The following is a 23,861-nucleotide window of genomic DNA, read 5'->3' on the forward strand; positions in this document are numbered from 1 at the left end:
ACATCCAGAAATTAAATGAAGTCAAAAGCAGAAAACTGATGGAACTAGTAAATCTAAGAACTGTATTATAAATACATTATAATAAACAATCAAGTAACCTAATACAGATAAAGCAATAAAGAAAATACCATATGATGGCATTTCTTTAACTAAATGCGAAAGAAAGTCCTGCAAAGAGTGATGCTGCAGGCTCAGTTTCTAGGATCCCCTTGTTGAGATGACTCTCAGTGTGGTGTCTTGTTTTAACATGTAGTTCCTGGCAGCATCTTTCTGGATAGGTATGTGCTCTGTGGCCCTCTTTCCCCTTGTGAAGGAAGACACTGGCTGCCCATGCATCCCAGGGATTAAGCAGTGGGTCTTTGTCTCTGGAGGCATCAGGAGCCGTCTATATTTTCCTCTTGCCTTTTCTATTTCTCTGGTGCTTGATATGAGTAGGCCCTGGACTTGGGGTCATGGTACCTTAGTTCTAGTCTGCTACTATACCTTTCTGCTACTAACTTGGATATTCTCAGGTCAGATTCTTGAACAATTGGAGCCTCAGTTTCCTCTTCTGCAAGATGAGGAAGATTGGATTTGATAATTTCTGAAATTCTTACAGAGATAATGCTTTTTGTTTCAGTATCTTTTGCTATTCAGTGTCTTATTCTCCAGATGGTTGTCAGTTACTTGGTTGCCTGCATGCTACTCTCTCTACCCTAGGGTCAGGTCAGGTAGTCAGCCAGAGGACAGTGTGACCTCAGATTTCTTTGGAGACTTTGTGAAAATTGATTCTTAAAGTTTCATCACTGAATATTTTCCCTTGAACATTTGTGTGAAACTATTTTTTGTTTTGTTTATTGTGCTGATTGACAGTGAGTTCAATAGGGGCTGAGCCAAACTCTCAGTTCTTCTTTTACAAACTATGAAATGCATTATCATTTTCCCTTATTGAATTCTGCTGCCTTCTGCCCATTTTCATCTGAGTTCAGAACTACTGGGATTGATCAAAATGATTATCCATTCCAGGTTATGTTTCTGCCATATCTAAAGGAAAGTCTTAAGTATATTATATATTTGGGGCTTTCTCAAGAGTTAATTCAAAGGCAGTAGATCTATTACCAAAAGGTTAAAAAAACAAACAAAAAACCCAAAACCCAAACAATATCCTCTGCCCTATGCATGGAAAGGTTGAGGAATTTCAGGAGCAGGCAAATTCTACTGACATTGATATACAAGGAAGTAGTTCTTCATGAGAACAGAATGTGCAGCAGCTCCTCCTACCAGATCAAGTCTGCTTACCTGGATAGTTAACAAAACATCTGGGCTAAGTAGCCTGCATCTGTGTCCTATTAATATTACTGATACTAATTGCTCTCCCCTGAACATGGGTCAGAGCAAGGAAAGAATACCAGCTCCCATCTTCCAGGCATCACCCTTTGTGAGCCCCTGATGAGTGTTTAGGAAAAGAAAGCAGATTAAAGAAAGCGAATTCAGTTTGCATTTGGGAGAGTGAGATAATGAACAGAGAACAGAAGAGAGTTCACTTGCATAAAAAAAAAGAAACATTGTAAGACTCATTCAGACATATGCTGAAACATTTCTTGGCTATTCTTTCTGACTAAGACTCAAGGAGCAAGTGAAGAGCCAGAAGGCTTTGGGGTGAGGGTGTTGCTTGCTCAGTGGTGGGACTGCATTTTCCATTTTCTTTTACTACTTAAATAAGAGCAGTAATATAGCAACTTAGTGTGGGAGGGGAGGGGATGGGAGACTTTTCCCAATCAGTAATTCTGTGAGATTGTTGGTATTGATTTTTCCTCCTGAGTGACACAATTTTAAGTGACTCTTGACAGAAATTTTCTTCTTGATGACAATTGACTTCTGATTGCCTGGACATCTTACAGCCACTCACAGGAGAGACAGGGAGCACTCAGAGTGTTGCCAGCTTCCTGTCAGGCTTCCCCCCACTAGGATGCCCTCAACAGTCCCCATGAGCAGCCAGGTGACAGCAAAAGAGAAGTATGACAAAAGCGACAGCCTGTCTATTGTAGACTCTTGCTCTGATCAGCTTGGAAATTCTGAGAATTCTTGACATGTCTATTGGCTTATTACTGTCATCATCATCATCATCATCGTCATTATACTTTAGGGTAGACCTGCACAGTCCCAAAGAAACAGATGGGAAGTGAAAATATTTTCAATCATCTGAATAGTTTGCCTGCAGCTCAAACTAAACACAATAATGGCTGATGAATCTGGTTTCATTCTGACCATTTTCATCTAATTTCAGAGCTACCATGTTTAATAAATAAACATGAGAATAACTGATCCAGGGTCTAGGTGTTATGCAAAATGGAGATTTCTGGGCTCCTGACTAACTGGGGAGAAGGAAATGGTGCTTGAGGATTGAGTTCTCTGATATTCCCTGGTTCGAATCAAAAAAAAGCAAGAATTGAACCATCAGGTCTATTGGGGGCCCTCTTTACTCTTTTGGACAAGACAATGAAACATTTACTTATAACATCTACTCTATTTCCAAAGAAGATCTGAGGCAGTTTAAATGAAAACATACAGAATAGGAGAGTTAAATTGTAGATAAAACAAAGAGGGCTCAGAAATCTAGGTAAAGGAAGGAATTATATTACCATACAATTAATGCATTTGAACACCAAGCTTGGCTCTGATGGAGAGTCAACAGCAGTAGTAGTAATAAGGATAATAACAATAGTTACCATTCTTTTTATTCTTTTTAACTAGTTTTAAGACATTATTCTAATCTTTACAGCAACTTTACACATAATAACAACAATAAACCTAGGGGCTCAGAAAAGACAAGTGATTCTACAAGAGCTGCAGAGTAGGTGATGGAGACAGAATTCAAATTTTCTGAACTGTCCTGGTTCAAAGCCCATATTTTGTGGCATAAAACATATCTTTGCTGGACAATAGCTTCTTCCTGGGCCACAGGACAAATTACTGAGATTTAAGATGCCCGACAGCCCTAGTAAAGGCCAATTGTTGGAAAGAATTACCCAGTTTGACAGTCCTTCATTAGTGAGTTGCTTTGGAATGTTGATTGAACATTTTTAAGAGAAAGTTTTCTGGGTCCTTGCTGCTTCAGTTTCTAGGAAGAGATTCCAACTCTGCAGGCCTTTAGGGAATTATCTTCTACGGTGTATTTTTCCATAGAGAGACTGTTGAAAAGGAATCAAAATACAGCCCGTGTCTCACCACTTCTATAAAGGAAGCCTCAGTCCTGCTTCTGTGGGAAGAAGGGTTCACAGCCTTCCCCTTGCACAACGAATGGTCTGAGCAAGGGGAAGCTGATCCCGGCCCTGGCTACCTGATACTATCATCCAGATGGCACAGCAGACTCAAGCCCTCCATGCCAGAACCCAGGATTATGGTTGACTAGGAGGCTGGGGCTCTTGGGGACAAAAATTTTTTTTTGGACAAAAATATACATAAATGGTAAGTATGTTTGCAGCCATAAGAGTCTCTGCTCTGTAATAACCATGTTAATGTTCTCATAAAAAGATATGGGGCAAGAGCAAAGTGACAGAAAGGCTGATTAGCATTTTATGACAGAATTAAGCTGCATGACAAATAACTCACCAGTTTTTACAGCCCAGCAAATTCCGCTTTCAAATGCTGGAGGTGCTAGGCTGTTTTTGTTCATTTATTTGTTTTCTATATTTAATCATGAAGGTGTCCAGAGCAATATGAGCAAAAATGAAGTACAATTGTAATAGTAGTAAATATGATGATTAATGCTAATATTTATTAATAATTCTTTTGCTCCAAAATTTTTGTAAAAATCATTGTCTTTAACTATAGGATTTTTCAAATATGCATTGATTTAGAACTGGAAGAAAAAGTTTACACCACTATTCGTCAGTGTCCTAATTCATATGGGGGGTTTTACAAAATTGAACAATTCTTCCATTAGTTTTCCCCAACTTTGGGGAAATCTCTTTGAGGCCAGTATCTTGTGGGTGTTAAAGGGGAAATGACTTCCACGTTGCCCACAGTACCAAATCCTAGATTAAAGACTCCCTCTACACTTGCAGTTTTGTTTGTTACAGGTACAGAATGGGAACTGGCAGAAATAGGCAGGGGAGACACCATGTTTAATTCAGCAAAGGAGATGTGTATTCAAAGGATCAGATACCGTTGCTGAGAAATGAATCAACAGCTGGTTTTCTCATCTGCAGATATAGGAATTGCCCCAGGTTTCCTTAATTGCTGGTGGAGGATGAGGATATTAGTTTTCATTTACTTCATTAAGAGTAAAATATTAATGTATCTAAATTACCACTTAAAAAAGAGTGAAAAATCTGTTCATAAATTTTCCCTCCTAATAGAACACTGATGATATACAACATCACATATTAAATACAAAGGGGTACACAAATTCACCTCTTCTTTGTAATTAGCCAACACGATAGGTGATGGTTGGGGGTCTGCTTTGTGTCTAGCACCATGCCAGGCAGCTGGGGCTGCAAAAAGACAATCTAATACCTGCTGTCCAAGAATTTCAATCCATTTGGGAAGCCAAGGTGATTGAATGAAGCAATTAATGAGCAATGTAGGGTCATATAATGAAGTGCTATAGGATGTGGATAAAAATTATTCTGTCATTGTGGTCTTGATTGCATCTGTAATTTAGACTGATAACACTTTATATATTCTAACTGCTCACAAATATCTATTGGATTGAGAGTCAGGAGATGTTAGTTTTGTTTGCCACTTTGTGTGACGATGAATATGCCATTTAATATATATTTTGCTCTTTATGAAATGAGGAAGATGGAGCTAGATTACCCAGATAAGCCTTCCCATTTTGGTATATTAGGAGCTCATGACTGTGACTGCTCCTATCACTAGGATGATTTAAATCCTTTTTATAGAACCTGGGAGATGGAGGTACTTGGAAGTTACTTCTCTGAGGTTAACAGTATCTATTAATCTTTCCTGATTGGTGCGGTTCTGGGGCTCCAGACCTGAGAGGTTTCAGATCATGACCTGGATAAGGAGGGGGCTGGAATGGCCCTTAGCTGCAGAGTATGGGACTGAAGTAGGTCTGAAAGCACCCTCGCAGGACAGCATTGGAACAGAAAGCCTAGGAGTCTGGTCAGACAAATTACTGGTTTGCAAAGAAAGTACCAGTGGGTAGACATAGAAATCAGAGATACCAAAACTTGAGCGGAGGGTCAGAAGAAGAATCAGAAGAGATTATCTGAGTTCAGGAACATAACCACTGGGTAAGAAGGAAGCTTTTAATTTTAAGGACAAATGACAGCGACAGCCCCACCGGCTGGTGGTATGGCAGCCATCTTCATATGCTGCTTCACACAGACTTGGTATTTTCCTGTAGTCGTGGGATTCAATGTATGCTCTCTTGCCTTAATTCTTACATGAGCAAAGGCGGGCTTTGGGAATGGTGGTTGTCTATGACTGAGGGTGTAGTTCATATCTTAGGGGTGAACATTTCTCAGCCCCCTACTTCAAATCTCTTTCTTACCCAACCCACGCTCAATACTGCTACTAGCACAGTAAATTTCTGTAGCTTAGTGCCTCTGACCTTACTACTTTTCTGCATGTGAACCTTAATAGCTATCTTTGACAAAAGTTAAAATTTTAAGATCTTCTACAATATGGTTTCAACTTTTTCACCTATATTGCCCACTTTTACCATGCAAGCATCCTATATTCTGGCCGAATTATAGCCCTCAGTATGTTTCATATATGCATTGTTCTTTTCCACTGCTGTGCCTTCATGCTAATCCCCTTTCCTGGAATGCCTTTTCCTGGTCAGAATCCTCCCTAGGATTCAACCCAGTTTCTCTCTGCCCTTGGAAGCCTTTCCAGAGTCCTCCAGTGAGATATGATTTTTCCTTCCTTTGAATTTATGCAGCCAATTCTCCCTCTACCCTTTTTGAAATTTATTATTTCTACCTAATATTTCTCTTATTTGTATGTTTTCTTTCTCATATTGGATTGTGGCCTCATTTGGGGGAGGAATCATGTGTTTTCAGCACCTCACATAGCACCTGTTACATGGTGAAGTCTTAGATGTCTTTTGAGTTCCTGACCCAAGCTGAGTAAGTGGATAGACATTCAGAAAAAAAAAGAAAAAGAAAAAGAAAAAAGATAATCATGTAAAAGCAAGAAAGCAAGAACTACTTCTATTAAAGTTCCCTTTTTTCTTGGCATTACTCATATTTGCAATATACATTCCCTCCAAATATACATCCCCCAAAAATACCTTTTGCCTCTAAAACATGAAACAGCGTAGGAAAGTAGGTTTATTTACTGTTTTTGATTTTTTTTTTCTTTTTACAGCCACACTCGTGGCATATACAAGTTCCTAAGCCAGGGGTTGAATTGGAGCTGTAGGTGCCAGCCTAATGCCATAGCTGTGGTGACACCAGGTCTGGGCCGATTCTGTGAACTGTGCCACAGCTTAGGGCAATGCTGGATCCTTAACGCACTGAGTGAGGCAAGGAATCGAAACCCCAATCCTCACAGGGAAAACATCAGATCCTTAACTCGTTGAGCCACAACGGGAACTCCAGTTTATTATTTTTGACATAAGCAAACAAGTGGCAAGTCTATCTTGTTAATCCTTTAATTGGAACAGCTCATTTTAAACTTCCCAAGTAATTGTGTCAAAACCCATGTGCCGTTTCAAGCAAATTGCTGGAACACAAGCGTTTCAAATGAAAAAAAAAGGCGCCCTGTTCTTTCTTCCTTCTTGTCTTCCTCCAGGGATGACTCCTTCAGTTTTGGTTTTTTTTTTTTTTTCTAAATAGACTGACTTAGCTTCATTCTCTCAATTTTGTGGCTCTTCTTTTGGCCCCCATGTGTTGTGCTTACAAGTGCTGCAGGTGGAAGGTGCAGTCCTTCATGCATGCTTCCTGGATCAGACTGCCTGGGTTCAGATCTCACTTCTGCAGAAGTTCCAACCCTGTGACCTTCCACCACCTTGTTTATCTTTCTCTGCAGCGTTTCCTCATCTCTAAGATCGGAATGATGATAACCTGGTTGTGAACTAAAGATTAAGTGAATTAATGTCTGCATCACACTTAGTGCACAGCCCGGGGTTTAGAAAGTATTAGCTATATTAACTTTTCTACGTTGTTAAGCTTAGAACTGACCTGTGTTCCTGAGCTGTTGTAACTCTAGGGCCATGTCGCCATTTCTTGGTCAAATCGTGATCCCTGCTGGTTTCTAGGCTGTCTTTTCCACTCATTCCTACACAGAGCCACAGAGCCACTTCTCCATCTTGTCTCTATGCGATTTCTTATTCTTTTTTTTTTTCCCTTCTTCTTTGCATTCCTGGATGTACCACTATCACCCTTATTTGTGTGGAGATTTCATTAGGCTCTGACGAGTACCTCCCTTCATTGTCTTAGATTGAGAATAGTAATGGCTAATATCCCGTGCTGCACTTTGGGTAGAGGCTGAGAGGAACATTTCCACTCTAAATGGAACTGTGTGATTGGTTAGAGACATAATGAAACTTTTTACCTTTCCCTATAGCATTCAGGGAGAAGAGGCAGGGCCTTGGTGGAGGAGCATTTTGATTTGAAAGAGCAGATTCTAACAACAGCAGAGAGACTGGGGGAAGAGCTGTTAGGCAGCCTTCCAAACACACCACACAGTTGATTCTAACAGTAAAGGGGCTCTCTTTCTAATCACTCAGTTTATATTTCTGAGCCCTCTTGACAAAGGCAGTGGAGATGAAGGCCACTCTTACAGATGTGGCTTGTGTGCCTGAGTTAGCCAATTCCTGAGATTAAAAGTAAATTAGAAAAACGTGTGCGATTTGGGATTCTTCGGAAGCTTTTCACTCCCATCAAGGGGTGAAAATAGTAAAGTTAATGCATACTTTTTTCCTTTGATTCCAGTCAGAATTGAAACCAACCTAGACTGGAAACCAAATTAAATTGGAAATTCTTTATACCAAGGCGGAGCTGGCCCACAGGGGGCACTGAGTGTTAGTTGACTCTGAGGCGCCTACCCATTAGCTGTTCAGACCGTCCTATTCAGAACAAACCTGCATTCTCTTATTTATTAATAGTTCCAAGCTGCTGCAAATGCAGTATGCAGTATTCTAAATACAGTTTAGTCAGTTTTTTAAGGATAAAAAATGATCAGATAATTTTTTTTTCTTCTGGGATGCAGGTTCTTTTCTTACATAATCCAAAAAAAAAAAAAAAAAAAAAAAAGCAACGGCACTTTTTGTTGGAAAAGCACACTGAGATTTCATATCTTATTCATATTTATCACCAGCATTCATTCTTACCTGTCACTCCCTAGTCCCTTTCAGCCTATCTGTTTTTTATTCTCCATGAATATTTGTGCTTTGGAATAATTTTTCCTAAGATGAGTATATCTTAGTTTATATACAGTTTGCATTTTTTTCAAGTTCAATCTCTCCTTTATATACTTAAAGCCTTAGGGTTTTGTTTTCCATTTCTAAGTTTTCATCATATGCAGTTTTTTTCCTATCCAGTATTATCAGCATCACTGACTAATTTCTTCCTGTTTCCAGATCATGCCACTGTGAACACAATCATAGGCTCTGGGAAAGGACTTGGCAAATATTATTAATTTGTTGAGTAATAATCTGAAGAAATGATTAGATGATTTCCATGGCATTCTGAGATTGGTCCCATCTGCCCTTATCCATGAAAATTCATGGTGTTATTCAAAGCCAGGACACCTGCTGCTGCTGCTGCTGCTTTTTTTTTTTTTCCCTATCTTTTTAGGGCCACACCCAAGGCATTTGGAAGTTCCCAGGCTAGGGGTCAAATCCAAGCTGTAGCTGCTGGCCTTTGCAGATTCCAGATGTATCTATGACCTACGCCACAGATCACTGAATCCTTAACCCACTGAGTGGGGCCAGGGTTCGAACCCGTGTCTTCATGGATACTAGTCAAGTTCATTAACTGATGAACCACGATGGGAAATCCCAGGGCACCTGCTTCTGATGTCTGGGATTAGGAAGAGTGAAGAAGCAGTGAGACTGGGTGGGGCAGAAAGATGTCGGGGATGAATAGAGGTGTGCTTATCTAGAGAGGGGCGTCAGGACAGGGTGAGGTGCAGCCCTTCCAAGCTAAAAATGTGATTCAAATAGACAATATCTGTTCTTTCAGTTTGGCCTCATCATGAAGGCAGAGTATAAAAGGCATGGGTTTTGGAGTGAAACCACTGGGGTTGGTGTGTTAATCCAGTACCCTATTAGCTACGTGATCTTGGACGTCAAAGCCTTGTCTTTCTCCTCCTCCCTTTCCTCCTCTTCTTCCTCATTTCTCTTCCCCCTTGTCCTCTCCCTTCTCCATTCTCTTCTTTTTGGGAGAGGTTGTTGGGACCTAGTTCAGAAGCACATTATTTCTGAGCTGTTTTATGTATATTTTTCCTACTTTCAAGCAAGCAGATTTTATTTCCATTTTGCGGATGAGGTAGCTGCGAGACTTTTAAGGTTTTACCACTCTGATAGCTGTGAAATATTACACCATTACTGTTTTAACTTTCCTTTCTCTCCGTATTAGTAAGGTTGTACACGTATCTATATATTATTGTGTCTTTTGGTTTGGCTTTCTATGAATTATTTGTTCATATAAATAGAATGTTACTGGATATTTTTAACACTAATCTGCCGTCTGTCTTTAACTAGCATGTGTAACAATTACTGTGATTAATAAAATAATTGACTATCTCTGCCATCTTATTTTTTACTTTTCTTGACTCTGCTTTTTCTATGCTTTTTTCCCCTTTTACACTGCCATATATTGTTATTTTTATTCATTTTTCCTCTTGTACTATTTGAAATTCATGCCTTCTGCTTTCATTTTTTAAAGGTCACACTTAACATTTTAACATGCTTGTTTGGCTTAACAAAGATTCTCTTCTCTCAAACAACACAAGAATCTTAGAATCTATTTGTCCTCTCTTTCTACATTTTATTGTTCAATATTTAAGATTTGTCTGGTTTTCTACTTGCCAATTATCATTGTTATTATTGATTTTATAATTAATGCTTATATAAATTAACTACATTTTTAACAATTTTATTTGGTCATTATTCTTTCATGTATTTTAGCCCTTCCTTTTGGGTTGAGAATCCTACCTAAAGTATGTTCTTTATTGGTGTTTTGAGGAACTATCTGTCAGTGAAAAGCTCTCTATCTAGCTTAGTGTGCCTGAAGCGGTCTTTATTGCATTCTGACTTACGAATGGTGATCTAGACTGGTAAAGAATTTGAGGTTGCCATTATTTTCTCTGACTATTTCAAACATATTACTATTTTGTCTTCTTATTTCTATTGTTGCTGTTGAGAAATTGTCTGATTATCATTTGTAGGCAACCTGAGTTTTTTCTCTGGAAGCTTTTAAGATCTCTTCTTTGGTATTGTAGAGTTTCACAGCGGGTATCTAGGTGAGGATTTATTTTTACTTGTTCTGCTCAAAAATAATTTTGCATCCCGAATTATGTCTTTGTTCAATACTTGGAAATCCTCTGCTGTTATCTTTTCAGTAATACATTTCCCATTTCTCTCTATTTTCTCTTTTTGGAACTCTCATTAGATACATAATTGGGCCTTTTCATTCTATCATCCATACCCTTCCACGTTCTCTTATATATTTTTTTAAATCTCTTTAGTTCTTGAAACTTAAAGAACTTAGCCCAGGGGTGGAGGCTGGGCCTTCTGTGGGGGCTGCCATCCAGGTCCCAAATCCCTTACAAATACTTTTGTGTTCATTATTCTTTCTTCAGGTATAGCTAATCTGTTTAACCTAGTCACTGAGTTTAATTTTTTACTTTTTAAACAACTATTTTCTTGAGATACACAAAAACTATAGAGAATACTGTAATGAATGCTTGGGAATGCACCATCAAACTTCAGAAATAAAAATGTATCTTTTGTTTATTTCCTTTCCTTCAAATCACTAACTTAAGATGTTCCACTTTGGTCTTTTTCAAACTTTTCTGTTATTCATTTATAATGTCTTGTTTCTTTTTAAAATAATTTTCCATTCCATCTATATTAAGCATCTAAAATATTTATTTTGCAGTTTCCCTGATAGTTCCATCATTTGAAGATCTTGGGAGTCTAATCTCTAGTGTTTTATATGCTGACTCTTGTTTACTGAGGAGATTTTCTTTATTTGTTTTACAATTTTGGAATATAACTGGATTTAGCTGTGCTTTTCCTATTTGAATTCTGGGTGGCCTGGGTTGAGAGCATGTCTCTTTAGAAAGCTTTTTTTTTTTTCCCTTTCAGGTGCCCCAGGGGCATTAACAGGCCAGAAAAGATTTTTATGGTTCCTAGAGGTTGAGCTTGATAAATTCACACTCAACACACTCATGGAGACACATTCCTGGTTACAAGTTCTTAGGGTAAACTTTAATTTATTTCTACCAGCAACCAGGCCATGACAGAAAAAGCTTTCCTGTTATTTCCCTCTGCTAGTAGATAGGTTTTTCTAGTTCACTCTTTCACTGAATTTATAACCCAATTCCTGTTTTTATGTGAGGTGACTTAATTCTAACTCTGTGCCTTACTTTATCTCCTGGCCCTGTCTGGGCATAAAATCCAAGGGACTTGACTTACAAAAAGCAGGAATTCCACCCCCTCCCCCTCACCTCCCAGACTGCAGCTGCAGCTCATACACTTACCCCCCATGGATTCATATCCCTCTTTGTTTTTAGCCTTTGGGATTTTCTCTCAGTTTGTTATAAGCTTAGCTCTTTCTCAGATGTTTATGTATTATTTTAGCCCGTATTTTCATGTGATTTTTGGTAATGAGATTTATTTGGTTTCCTGGTTCCCCAAACAGAACTCCAACTTACCTTCTTGAAGGTACTCTTTTATTTTTAAAAATTCAATAATAATACATACTTTGTAGCTTTTTTTAAGGATGGGATAAAATGTATGCAAAATATCTCTCTGTGTCTGGCAATGTCTTGCATATAGATATTTGACAAAATGGTTGTTACTATTTTTATTATTCCTTAACATATGAATAAAATATGAAAAATAAGCCATGAAAAATGTTTTGGATTATTTATTATCATTAAGAAAGCACTTCTGGGAATATTTCATGACTTAGTAACTTGGACTGGGGCCCAGTTCTTCATTAGATATTATAAAAGTTTGTTGAAGGCCTACTGTGAGGTTAGGACTCCAGTATATTCTATTGGTTTCTTAGTTTTCAGTATAGAAGCATTGCCACCTTTAAACTGCCTCCTGCTTTTTTTTTTTTTTCCTTTTTTTGGCTGCACCCATGGCATGCCGAAGTTCCCAGGCCAGGGATTGAAGCCAAGCCACGGCAGTGACAACACTGGATCCTTAACCTTCTGAGCTGCCAGGGAACTCGACATGGTGCTTTTTTTAAAAAAAATATTCTTACAGTTTACATTGACTCATAAGGCAAATATTAAAGACACCATGGAAATTAATTTTATCTCTTCATTTTTAATCATTTAGCCATCTGACTGCTGCTACATCATTCCTATCCACTTTGTACTTCCTTTTGCCAATTCAGCAAAAAAAAAGACTATTTATAATGTGTGCTGTGTATATGTAAAGTAGAAAAAATAATGTGTGCTATATACATATTGTTCAGAGCATCATGAAGACTACAGATGTAGTATAAGAACATATTCCACCCTACGATATTTTAGAGTCTATTTGGAAATATTAAGTATCCAAAATTATAGGCATTCCCATTGTGGCTCAGCGGAAACAAATCTGACTAGTATCCATGAGGACACAGGTTAAATCCCTTGCCTTCCTCAGTGGGTTAAGGATCTGGTATTGCCATGAGCTGTGGTGTAGGTTGTAGACACAGCTCGGATCCCATGTTGCTGTGGCTCTGGCGTAGGCTGGCAGCAGTAGCTCTGATTCAACACTGGGAACCTCTGTATGCCAAGGGTGTGGCCCCAAAAAGACAAAAAGAAAAAAAAAAGAAAAGAAAAAAAAGGAAAAAGAAACAAAATTATAAACAAGAACAATAACGAAGAGGTCTAATTAAGTACCATTCTACCTGGTGATGGAATATTTAGGTTGGAGTCCTGGCTGTGTGACCTTTTATGTTCTAGTCTTCCATCTGGGAAGATCATGTTTTTTTGTCCTGAGGAATATTTTGGGAAAGGACATAAGGCATTGGTTAATGTATTAGTTAGGATAAATGAAAGAAAACCCAATTCAAACTAGCTTAAGAAAAAAAAGAAATGTGTTGTTTTTCTTAACTGAAAAGACAGAGAATTGCCCTTCACATGTGGTTTGATCGAGGGGCTCATAAAGTGCCATCTGGATCCAGTTGTCATCCTTCCCTCAACCCTCCTCTCCTTCAGAGCTGGTTGCAATATCAGGTTCCATATGATAGTTGTTAGAGGCACCAGAACTTTGTGCGATTTAAGTCCAGTGGAAAAGAGATCACTTTTTTTTTTTTTTTTTTAAACAACAGACTAAACCAAATTTAAGTGTGTCTTATGAGTCCTGATTGGGTTATTCCTCCATCCCAAGGGCATGTGATACTCAATAGGACAGATCAGGGTCAGATCACTCAGGATGGAGTCAACTCTTCTTGGAGCACATGGCTTGAGAGAAAAAGAGGGTCTAGTTACCCGGATGAAATGTTGTATATGATTATTTAAAAAGGAGTTGATGGAATCTGGCAGCTAAAGCAGCAGAGAGAGGGAGGGAGTTAATATTTGGATGGATGTTATAACCAGATAGAGCTGTGTCACATTTTGGGCAAAAGTTTCAGACTTTGTGAGACTCAGTGTTCCCACCTCTAATGGTGCCTGCCAGTAGGATTGCATGGAGAACCAGGAGCCCTAATGAATGGAGAAGTGCTTTGTAAATCAGAAATCATTATGAAAACATAAGGTGTCTATATGTTATGTGGACAGGTGCAAACACAGAGGAAAATTAAGGGATGTGGTGGACTTTGGACATGCTAAATAAATGTTTTTAGGTGTGTTCCCTGGGAGTCACTAAAAACTTTCTCTGTAAAGGTCAATGCTATGTTTGTCACATGACTGATGTTCCTAAACTTTGACTTGTTCTCCCTTCCAGAATCTTTATGCATGCTCTGCCCTCTCTCTCTCCCCTGCCCAGAATTTTATCCTCATGAATATAGACTCTAAGCAAACATTAGGGATCTAGATAATCTTTAGTAATTGCCCTGGTTTCTCCAAACACCTTGGAATAGATGAAGGACAGGAAGGGAATGGAAAGAGATTTGTAGGCTCTAGGTTTCCAAATTCTTTATTCTCTTTTATTTTTTGCTGAAGTTGAAAATGCTGATGTATCCTGTGTTGTTTCACAAAAAGAGGCTGTTGCTCCTTCCTTTACTTTGCTTTCTCACCACCACCTTTTCTTTATATTCTCTGGGTTGTAAAGTATTACTACGTGGCTGAAACTGAATTATCTGGTTGGCAGTCCCTAATGAGCAGGAAATCAGGTTATTCCTTTGAACAGGTTTCATAGAAAACAAGCCTGTGAGCCAGCTACTTCAGACCCTGAACCTAGATAAATTGGATATATTTTCTTTTCTGTCTTCAAACATAAGACCAAATTTGGGATGATTCCATTGAACCAATATCTATTCTCTTTAGGCAGTTTATATTTTGTATGACTCTCTAGCTCTGCCAGTGACTTTTATGATACTGTTTTCCCATAACCTGCAGTGATGCTTCTTTCATTTTTTTATCATCTGTCTTCTGATATTTGTAACTGTCTCTCCTTTGTTATCCACGTAGGCTTGTTATACCAGTGGGAAAGGAAAGGGTTACATCTTTTCTGTTCAAGAGTTAAGAGAAGATAAAACAGTTAATTTGGGCTGCTTTAAGTAGTAAATTGGTTTCAATTGCAGGAGGAGTTTGCAGGCTGATTTTGGGCTCCTGGCATGGAATACAAACAAAGTAATCTAATTCTTCACAATTAAAACAACATATGAGTTTTAAAAAGTTGCAAACTTTGTTTTTAACCTTGTTTTTCATAGGGCTAAATACTTGGTCATATTAGTGATATATTGCTAGAACCCACCAACTCACAAGCCGCTAATCCTCATTGGTACTGCAAAGACTGAGTGTGGCATCTCACTTATGGCTGATAGAGTTATATTGTTGACCTGTGGGTCTTATCATTGAGGTCAAAATCAAAGTGTAGTCAAGCGTCATTTGACAGCTGACACAGTGGTTTGAATCATAAGGGCTGACAAATTGAAGCAATAATTATTTTGCATTTTTTTTTTTTTAATCCTAAACCCTCCACTTGCCTAGTACCTAAGAGGCTGACCTGTTTGCTTATGCCTACCTTTTCCTTATGGAATTCTGAAAACCCCTTAGTAGACTATGGTCCCTTAAAGAGAAGGAGGAACCTAGGGACTCTACTGCCAATCCACCACCTAGACCGTGGGCTAGGAAGCTATATTCTCTGAGTTCAAATCCTGGCTCTGCCACTTACTCACTGGAGGGCTTTGGACTAGTTACTTAACCTATGTTTCAGTGTCTTCATTTATAAAATAGGGATAATAATACTTCCTATGATACGAAGTTGTTAGGATTAAAAAAGTACATTGCATATAAAATGCTTGGAAACTAGCACATAGGAAGAACTCAGATGTTAGTTTCATATTCATTGGCATTACTTATGATTTTTATTATTGATTCAAGATTAGAAGATACCCTGTGACTCCAAATGGGATGTACTTTTTACCTTCCAAGCCTTAGTCGTCTTTTCTCTTCTCATCTTCTTAGTAGAAGCGCTTTCATGTGATATGCTTCAGTTTAGTGCATGGATGTGAACACACGCACATGTATGTACACACGCACATGCATGTGCATGCTGTTTTGACAGGTAAATTTTGATTGTAAGAAGTAGAAACTCATTCAAGCTAGCCTAAGAAAAGAAATTCCTTTTGAATTTGTTCATAGCAAGCATTCAAGGATAAAGGCTGTAAGAGCACTGAATCTAGAATGTCACACCGCAGGATGGAGCTATCCCCTTTGTCTCTCATTTAACTGGATTCTTTCTATTTCCTGTTTCATGGTTTTAATACTCTATAGCCATTAAAAATCTGTGCCTGGGTTCACTCTGGGTTGGTTCCTCTTGAGTCTGGCATCTGCTGGTTTAGGTATCAGTATCTTAGGAAAAGGTAAGCAGTCTGTAGAAATATCAGTTGGGAAAGGTTCTCTTAGGTGAGTTTCCAGATGAGCAGGACACAACTGCCCCATTAGTATAACTGACAATCAGTCAAGCTTCACTGAAAGTTTTCTACCTCATAGAATTGTTGGTTATTGTTAGTTATTAAAAGAGCACATAGATATAAAATTTTTAGAACATAGCGCATAGTAAGAGCTCACAGCCACCGACTTTCTTTGTGTTTTGGGCAAATTATTTCCCTCTTCCAGTTCTCAGTTCCATTATCTGCAAATGAGGGTCTTAGACAAGGTCCTTTCTTGTTCTGCCATAGAACATGGTCCCACCTAAAGATCAGTTGAGGGACCAAGTGACCAGGGATTTCCATTTCTTCTTTATCTTATTCAGCTTCCAGGAGTAGGTTTCATTGCTGAGCTGCTCATTAAGTTTCTTCCTTTTACTGGTGTGAATAATTAATTGCCACTATCATTTAGACTCCTAGCAACAAAGTTCTGTCCCATATCTCCTGTGGTGCAGCTTGTACTTCCTGGGCAGATGAAGAACTAACTGTGTGAGAAATCTGTTAGCAATTAGCATGGCCAACTGGACTTTCTCAGGAGGATACACAGCATCCCCCTCCAAGAACAAGGATTCTGTTCCCCACACCAAAGAGAACCATCTGATGTGCTCAGTATTTAATAAAAGAACCAAAGCTCTAATGAGGTGGAGACATTATACATGGACAGTTTTTTTCCTGAGGGGTTAGTGGGGCAAGCCACCTCCTGAGATCGCGTCAGCTGTGGTATTATGATTTAAACAAAGGCCTTGCCTCCTCCAGCAGAAGACAATTCACAGCTCATTTTTCACCTGTTTGGCAAAGCCTAATATCTGCTCACTCCTCTTGTCTCAGTTCTAGAATGTGGGCATGAAAGAGGCAGCAGGAACCATTAGCCCTTTTCTGTGGTGGTTATCCTCTACATGTGAACTTGGTAATTGTCTCTCAGTAGGGAGTTCACCCTCCATGGTGGAAATTCCATGTGGGTCAGCCAGCACAGAAAGATTAGGTTGGCAAAAGACTTCACAATTCTAGATGTGTTCTGGAGATGGGGAGAACATTGGAATGGCGTGACTGTTCACATGGTATGGATCAGCTGGACTGCACCTTGGTCCCTTGGTCTCTCTTCTTATAGGGGATGCTGGGATCTCCAGGATCCTATTGCCTGCCAGTGTCTCTCTGTCAGCGTATCTGCCAAATACAGATAACATGCTGACTCTGGAAGATGAAACTTCTGGAGATGCTGAGGAGAGATCACATATGTGGCCCTTCCTCTTCTTCCTCTTGGTCTTATTCCATGTTCTTCTGTTCTCCTGCCCTGTCCAGTTTTCTCTGTTGCCCTCATCTTCTTTCTTTCCTGCTTTTTACCTTTTACCCAATCATCAAAGCCTCAGGACATGCTTTCCTGTTGTGGTAGTGATTGCCAATACAGGAAACCATGCAGTATTTTATTGAGGGTTATTCTAAAGAGTTGATCCTCTTGACACCAGGAATGGTGGGTGTGAAGAAAAGAATATTTTTTCAGCAAGTTTGAGGATCACCTTTCTATGACTGACAGCTTCTGTCTAAGTCTTGATGACTTTATATGAAATACTTCACACCAGTAATAGGGGTGGTAATGAGGCATACTTATGTGTATGCGGTGGTGGGGGAGGGAGGGTAGTTTGTGGAGAGTAGGGCTGGAGGGGGGAGTAGGGAGGAAAGGTTGCTTATAAGCCTAGGAATTACTTAAGATAATAAACCTCTGATATTGAAAGTTTGGGATTGAAAAGGGAATAATAAAATAGTAATCAGAAATGTGCTAAAATGAATTTGATGCAAATGAGATGCAGAGAGTGCCCTGGATGTGTTGGAAGAGGATGTCAGATAATTGGAAAGCGTACATTCTGGCCTACGCATGGCCAGTGCCAATCTCTTCAAGAATTCTCTGGAGCCTCTCACTGCTAAACCGTTTTAAGCTGAACGGGGACTTTTTTTTTTTTTTTTTTTTTTTTTTTTTCCTTCCTGTCAGTTAGAGAGTTGTGAAATTTTATCTATTTTGGTGTTTGTTCTATTGGGAAATGGACAAGTTCTGGAGAGGAGTCAGGAACAAGCGTTGGCAGACATTCCATGCTCGTTCTGAGTTCAGCCAAGTCACCTAAATCCAGCAACTGCCTGGCATGAGAGAGGACTTGGTGGTTTATGTCATAGGGAGAAGGAAGAATGTCTAACAAAGACCAAATGCAGGGTGCCATTCACCCTGACCCCTGACCTTTGCTCTGTGGGTGAGCATCTTCCTGTGGCCCTGAGGAAGAGGAGCAGCTAATCAGACAGGACCAGATTTCCAGACTGCCTCTAGCAGTTGGCGGGGCTCAACGTCAGGCAGCTGTGTCCTGTGTTCTGTCTTCCACAACCTCCGAAACAAAACTGATTGCTAAGTTGAGTTTGAGTCTTTCCTGGGGCATTTCCTTCTCTCTTTGTCTCTGCACATGTGCCATCAAAGCAAGATCATCCATGTGTCCAGGAGAAGACAGTAAATACTTACTTTGCCTCATCTTCTTTCTTTGAGATACAGGCCTCAAGGTCAGCCCTGTTTTTTCCAGAAAGCTACTTGGTCTTGCATTGCAGTGCCAGGCTCTGGCCATTACCATGCTTCCCATCTGTCTGCAATTCCTTAGGCTCCTTTGAACCTTCCCAAGGGCTGGGGGGTACAGGTGCCTGGCAAAGTAGGATTTAACAGAGCCCTCTTATTCTTCCTGTAGGCCTGGCAAAATCACAATCCTGCTCTTATCACCAAAGGGCAGAAATGTTGCCAAATTGTCCCTCTCTAAGAGGATTAAGTTATTCTAATCTGAAACCAGAGAAATTGAAGTCTGATTAGATATGATAATATGCTGTGCTAATGTTTATCTGGGCAGAGCTAGTAAGCCAGGGTGGTGAAGCTATGGGAACAGATTTATGAGGGGAACAAAAAAGGGATTTGAGACTCAGAGGAAAGCTTGGGGTGCTTGCTGGGATGCTTGTGGCCAAGAGGATAGAAAGCCCAATATGGGGAGATTTTATGGGCAGAGTCCAGGGCAGCTGTTGAGTCATGATTTGTTTGTAGACATAAATGGAAGGCAAATTGTATCTTAGAAAAAAGAATGTTCTTTTCTGGTGGCCAGAGGATGTGGGTCCCAAAGCAGAGGCTAGAAGAAAGAAGACATAAGGAGGAAAACTGGAAAAGAAGAACTGTTTGAATGTCCAAATCTTTTTTAAAACAGGATATCCTCCTACCAAAAATGATGTGTCTTGGGTGCATAATCTTTAGGGTGTGATTTGTTACTGTGCATGTGGTGGGAGGGGTATATTATCCAGAGTAGGGGTGCAGCTTGCTGGGATGAAGGGTGGCGAGCCCGGGAGCATGGTGTTTGAGAGAGAACGGCTTATGCACTTGCTGAAGATTTGGCAAGTAACTCAAAAATACAACCCCTGAGTGGTGGAAAGAATCTGAAATGATTTCTGGATTCAAAGTTTGACTATGCCAGTACTTAACACCATGACCCAAGGGATGCTTCATTCCCTTTCTGGGCTTTGATTCCTTCTCTGCAGAGGAGGAGCTGGTCATGTGACTGCTTAAGCCAGCCTCCGCTCTGACTTCCTGTGTTCCTGCAACTTGTTTGAGTATTCTTCTGGGCTGTGCTTTATCACAGGGATCCTGTTCTTCACCAAGCACACTGCAGGCGCGCTGCTGTTTCTGTGGTCAGCTTAGACGCATCCCTGCCCCATTATGAACAGCAACAACTACCCCCACCTCCCTGCTATGATCCCATGATTTTGATTCTTCAGAACCACATTTCTTAGATTCCCTTCTTGGCAGGTTCTGTGGTGCCTTTGCTGATGAGAGGTACTTGTATAAGGTTTGAAGCGAGAGGGAAAGAAAAGTGAGTTACTAAGGCAGCTAAGGGCATGGTATTGGCCTCAGCAGATTGCAGATACAGGGCATGTCAGTGGTTTCAGGGCATTTTCTTGAGAGAATACCTTTTTTTTTTTTGGTCATGCCCACAGCATGCAGAAGTTCCCAGGCCAGGGATCCAACCCACACCACAGCAGTGACCTGAGCCACAGCAGTGACAATGACAGATCCTTAACCATTGGGACACCATGGAACTCAGAGAATCACCTCTTTGATGCTGTAGGCAGCTGAGATCTTTAGCAGTAGCTTCCCTGTGCTTCTTACACTTCTGCATTGTCTGAAAGCCAGCACCAATCCCCTTGACCTTCGAATCATCTCTAGCCCTGACAACAATTGTGTAAGCCTGCAATTCTCTATATTAAATCTCTTCCCCCTTGACTGGTTTCTGATTTCTTGACTGGATTAGTCAGGGTTCTCCACAGATATGGAACCAAGAGGATGTGTATGTGTATAGAAGGAGCGAAAATCTTATTAGAAGGAATTGGCTCATGCAGTTGTGGAGGCTGGTGAATCCAAATTCTGCTTTGTGCGCTGGCAGACTGGGGAAGTTCCAGTCTAAAGGGAGCCTTAAGACCCAGGAGAGTATTGGTGCAGACTAAGTCTGAAGGCAGTCTTCTGGAGATTTGACTCTCACGTAGGGAGGCTGGGTCTTTCTGTTTTATTCAGGCTTTCAACCAACTAGATAAGGGTCCACCCACATAAAGGGAGGGCAGTCTGTTTACTTAGAGTTCACCACTTTAAATTTTAATCTCATCAGAAACATCCTACAATTTAACACCTAAAATAAACCCTCACACTGACTAAAGCCTATTTGATAAAGCTTTAGGATCCAGTAAACAGAGTTTCAAATGTGGAGTGTAGGATTTGTTATCTGATTTATTTAGACTTAAATGAGGAATGACGAGGGAACATTGGAATGCTGGTAGTCCATGGCATGTGGTGATAAACACTTAGTTAAATTTTCCTTTGTATTTTCCATAATTAAAAGTCTATTGACTATAATGCTTCAGGAAACAAAACAGCTATTGTAATAGGATGTTATGGAGGAAATAAGTTGTAGGACTATGGGATAAATGGTTATTAGTGCATAGGGGAATTAGTGAAGGCATGGTGTACCTAGAATTAGAATGGGACATTTGGATGGAGTCTGCTGAACATTTGGATTTTGAACCTCAAATCATCTTCAATTCCCTTGTCAGGAGAAGTCGTTCCTCAGTCTGTCTACAAGGTGTTTTGTCTCCTCATTTAAAGATATTCTGCTATAAAATGATCTAAGGCACTTAGGAGAAGCTGACTATCTTTAAGTCTTACCCCCACTCTCTCTCATTGTCCATAGATCCAAACTAATATTGGGTCTCAGCAGCCTCCAGGGATAAATGGAAACAATCCAACCTTGAAGGAGATAGCATATTCACCAAAAGAAGATTTACCAATAGGTTTTTTTTTTCTTCATATTTTTAGGACCACATCCTCGGCATATGGAGGTTCCCAGGCCAGGGGTCGAATGGGAGCTGTAGCCACTGACCTACACCAGAGTCACAGCAACTCGGGATCTGAGCCACGTCTATGACCTACACCACAGCTCACGGCAACACCGGATCCTTAACCCACTGAGCGAGACCAGGGATCAGACCCACATCCTTGTGGATACTAGTTGGGTTCATTAACTGCCGAGCCGTGACGGGAACTCCTACCAATATGTTCTTAAAATTTATATACCAAGGAAGAAATAATGTAGCATTGATTTTGGACTGAATTTATCAAAATGCATTTGAAGTTTTATCTCAGACTACTGAAACTGACTCTAACAATTGCTTACCTGAACATAAATGTAAACTTAATTGTGGCTTGTAGTAACTGAAGTTGAGATGTTAGACTTTCTAGGGTAAAATGCAGAGGGACAAATCTAAAGGTTTAGCAAGGCAGAACTGTCAGACTAGGTTTACCATACATGACTCCCTTGCTTAACATTCATCAGAAAGGCCTAGATAACAAATTATTTTTTTTTACTAAAGCATGGTGAAAGACATTAGTGAGGGGAACATAGGTGTCTTTGAAAAATTCTTTAGTTGTTCTCTACAGACTAAGAATTGTACTGGGAAAAGCCATGATTGCAATGAAGTCCCTTAAATAAATGGGGATTTGGCATCCTGGATTGACAGAGGACAGATGATCATGCTTAACTACCCAAGGAAAGGGATTCATGGTTATGGTAATGAGCAGCATGGCCAGAGCAATGATCAGAATGATTTCACAGGCAGAGATTTGAGGGAATAGGTCAATGATCTTGGTATCCTTGGGACTGACATAGGTGGGAAGCCTCCTAGAGTCTTATCTGATCTGAATAACTGAGAAATCATTGTCTAGTGAATAGAAAGCCTTGATCTATTTCATAAAAATGGTGATGAAAGTTCTAGCACACACTTTCCAGTCTGTGTGAAAGTTGGAGAGTTCACAGACCCAAAGATGCTTGAATAAAGAAGGGAAGTTTCTCCCCTTGAGGAGGAGCCCTACACTATTCTGCAAACTATAAATAGTCCTTCTGGCCTCCTCCCAAGGGCTCATGCAGCCATTTCCCCAAAACTCTGTGCTCTTGAGAAGTGAGAAAACCCATCTTTTTTAGGTCATTCCTAAATGTTAGCTCTCAACTGAAGCTACTCCTGGGGATCCAGTATACTTCTGTGGTCCATCAGTCAGAGGAAGGATTTTTGGCTTTAGTTAATCTCATGGTGAGTACAGTGCATCTACCACACCACCCTGTAGTTATTTCTCTAGTTCCTGAATTCATAGCTGGAAAACACAGTTGGCCACAGGAAAACCCCTGCTTTGGCTACCTAACTTGTAGACTTAGGGCAATCATTATAGGAAGAGCCAAAGAGGATCCCATGGAATTGTCTCTCCTACACGAATAGTAAACCAAACACTATCTTCCTTTGGAAAATTAATTACAAAATTAGTGCCACCAGAAAACATTGAAAGATGCAAAAGTGTGGTTTTGTCATCAGCATCTAACATGTATATTTATTCTATACAGAAAACAAGTAGATCTTGAGGAAGAACAATAGAACCTTTTAAACCTTATCGGGTTTGGTAACTCCATTTTTAGCTAAAGTATTAGATATGGTCTCTTTCCAAGAGCAGATATCTTCATTCTGTTTATGGCTTTGGCCTTGTACTTTTTGGTATTCATAACCATCTTGTCTCTAGGACCTCCTATGTAGCCATTTATCTTGCAGTTGTTTTTCTCTTTGTTGAATGGCACGGACTACCAGAGGCTGTTTCTTTCACCTAACAGGGACAGCAGTATGCTTCAGTCATTTACCCTACATCAGTGCCAATTCTCAGACTCTGTCCTGTTGGGTCTGTAGGAACCTTGATCATCTTACTAACCCATAGGCCATCATACTGGACTTCCACACTGTTTCATCCTACCAATTGCCCTGGTGAATAGCAATTTTCTAGATGTATTCATCAGCACATTGTGTACGAAGGTGGCAATATTCCCCATGAAAAGTCAGGGCTCATCACTTTAGGGAAGTTCATAGGAATTTATCATTCTGGGCTGCTGAGGTGTCCCTTCTGAAGTGTGAGAGGTGGGTTCTTGCATTTTTCATCTCTGGTCCCAACAGAGAAGTGCAGCATTAGTCAACTTCTCTGAATAGCATATTTCAATGTGATGCTTTGATTCATTTATCAAATAACCTGTAAGACTCTTGGTTTTGAGTGGAGCCCAG

At 39.9% G+C, this 23,861-nt stretch overlaps 1 long non-coding RNA gene across 1 annotated transcript in view; it reads left to right on the top strand.

Moving 5' to 3' along the window:
- Positions 3,185-23,861, top strand: part of LOC110256420 — a 479,854-nt gene continuing 459,177 nt past the window's right edge. Inside the window, exon 1 of the long non-coding RNA XR_002337890.1 lies at positions 3,185-3,447. This is a non-coding gene — a long non-coding RNA (uncharacterized LOC110256420). The remainder of the gene's footprint in view (positions 3,448-23,861) is intronic.

This window comes from Sus scrofa, chromosome 13, assembly GCF_000003025.6.
Source record: "Sus scrofa isolate TJ Tabasco breed Duroc chromosome 13, Sscrofa11.1, whole genome shotgun sequence".
NCBI lineage: Eukaryota > Metazoa > Chordata > Mammalia > Artiodactyla > Suidae > Sus > Sus scrofa.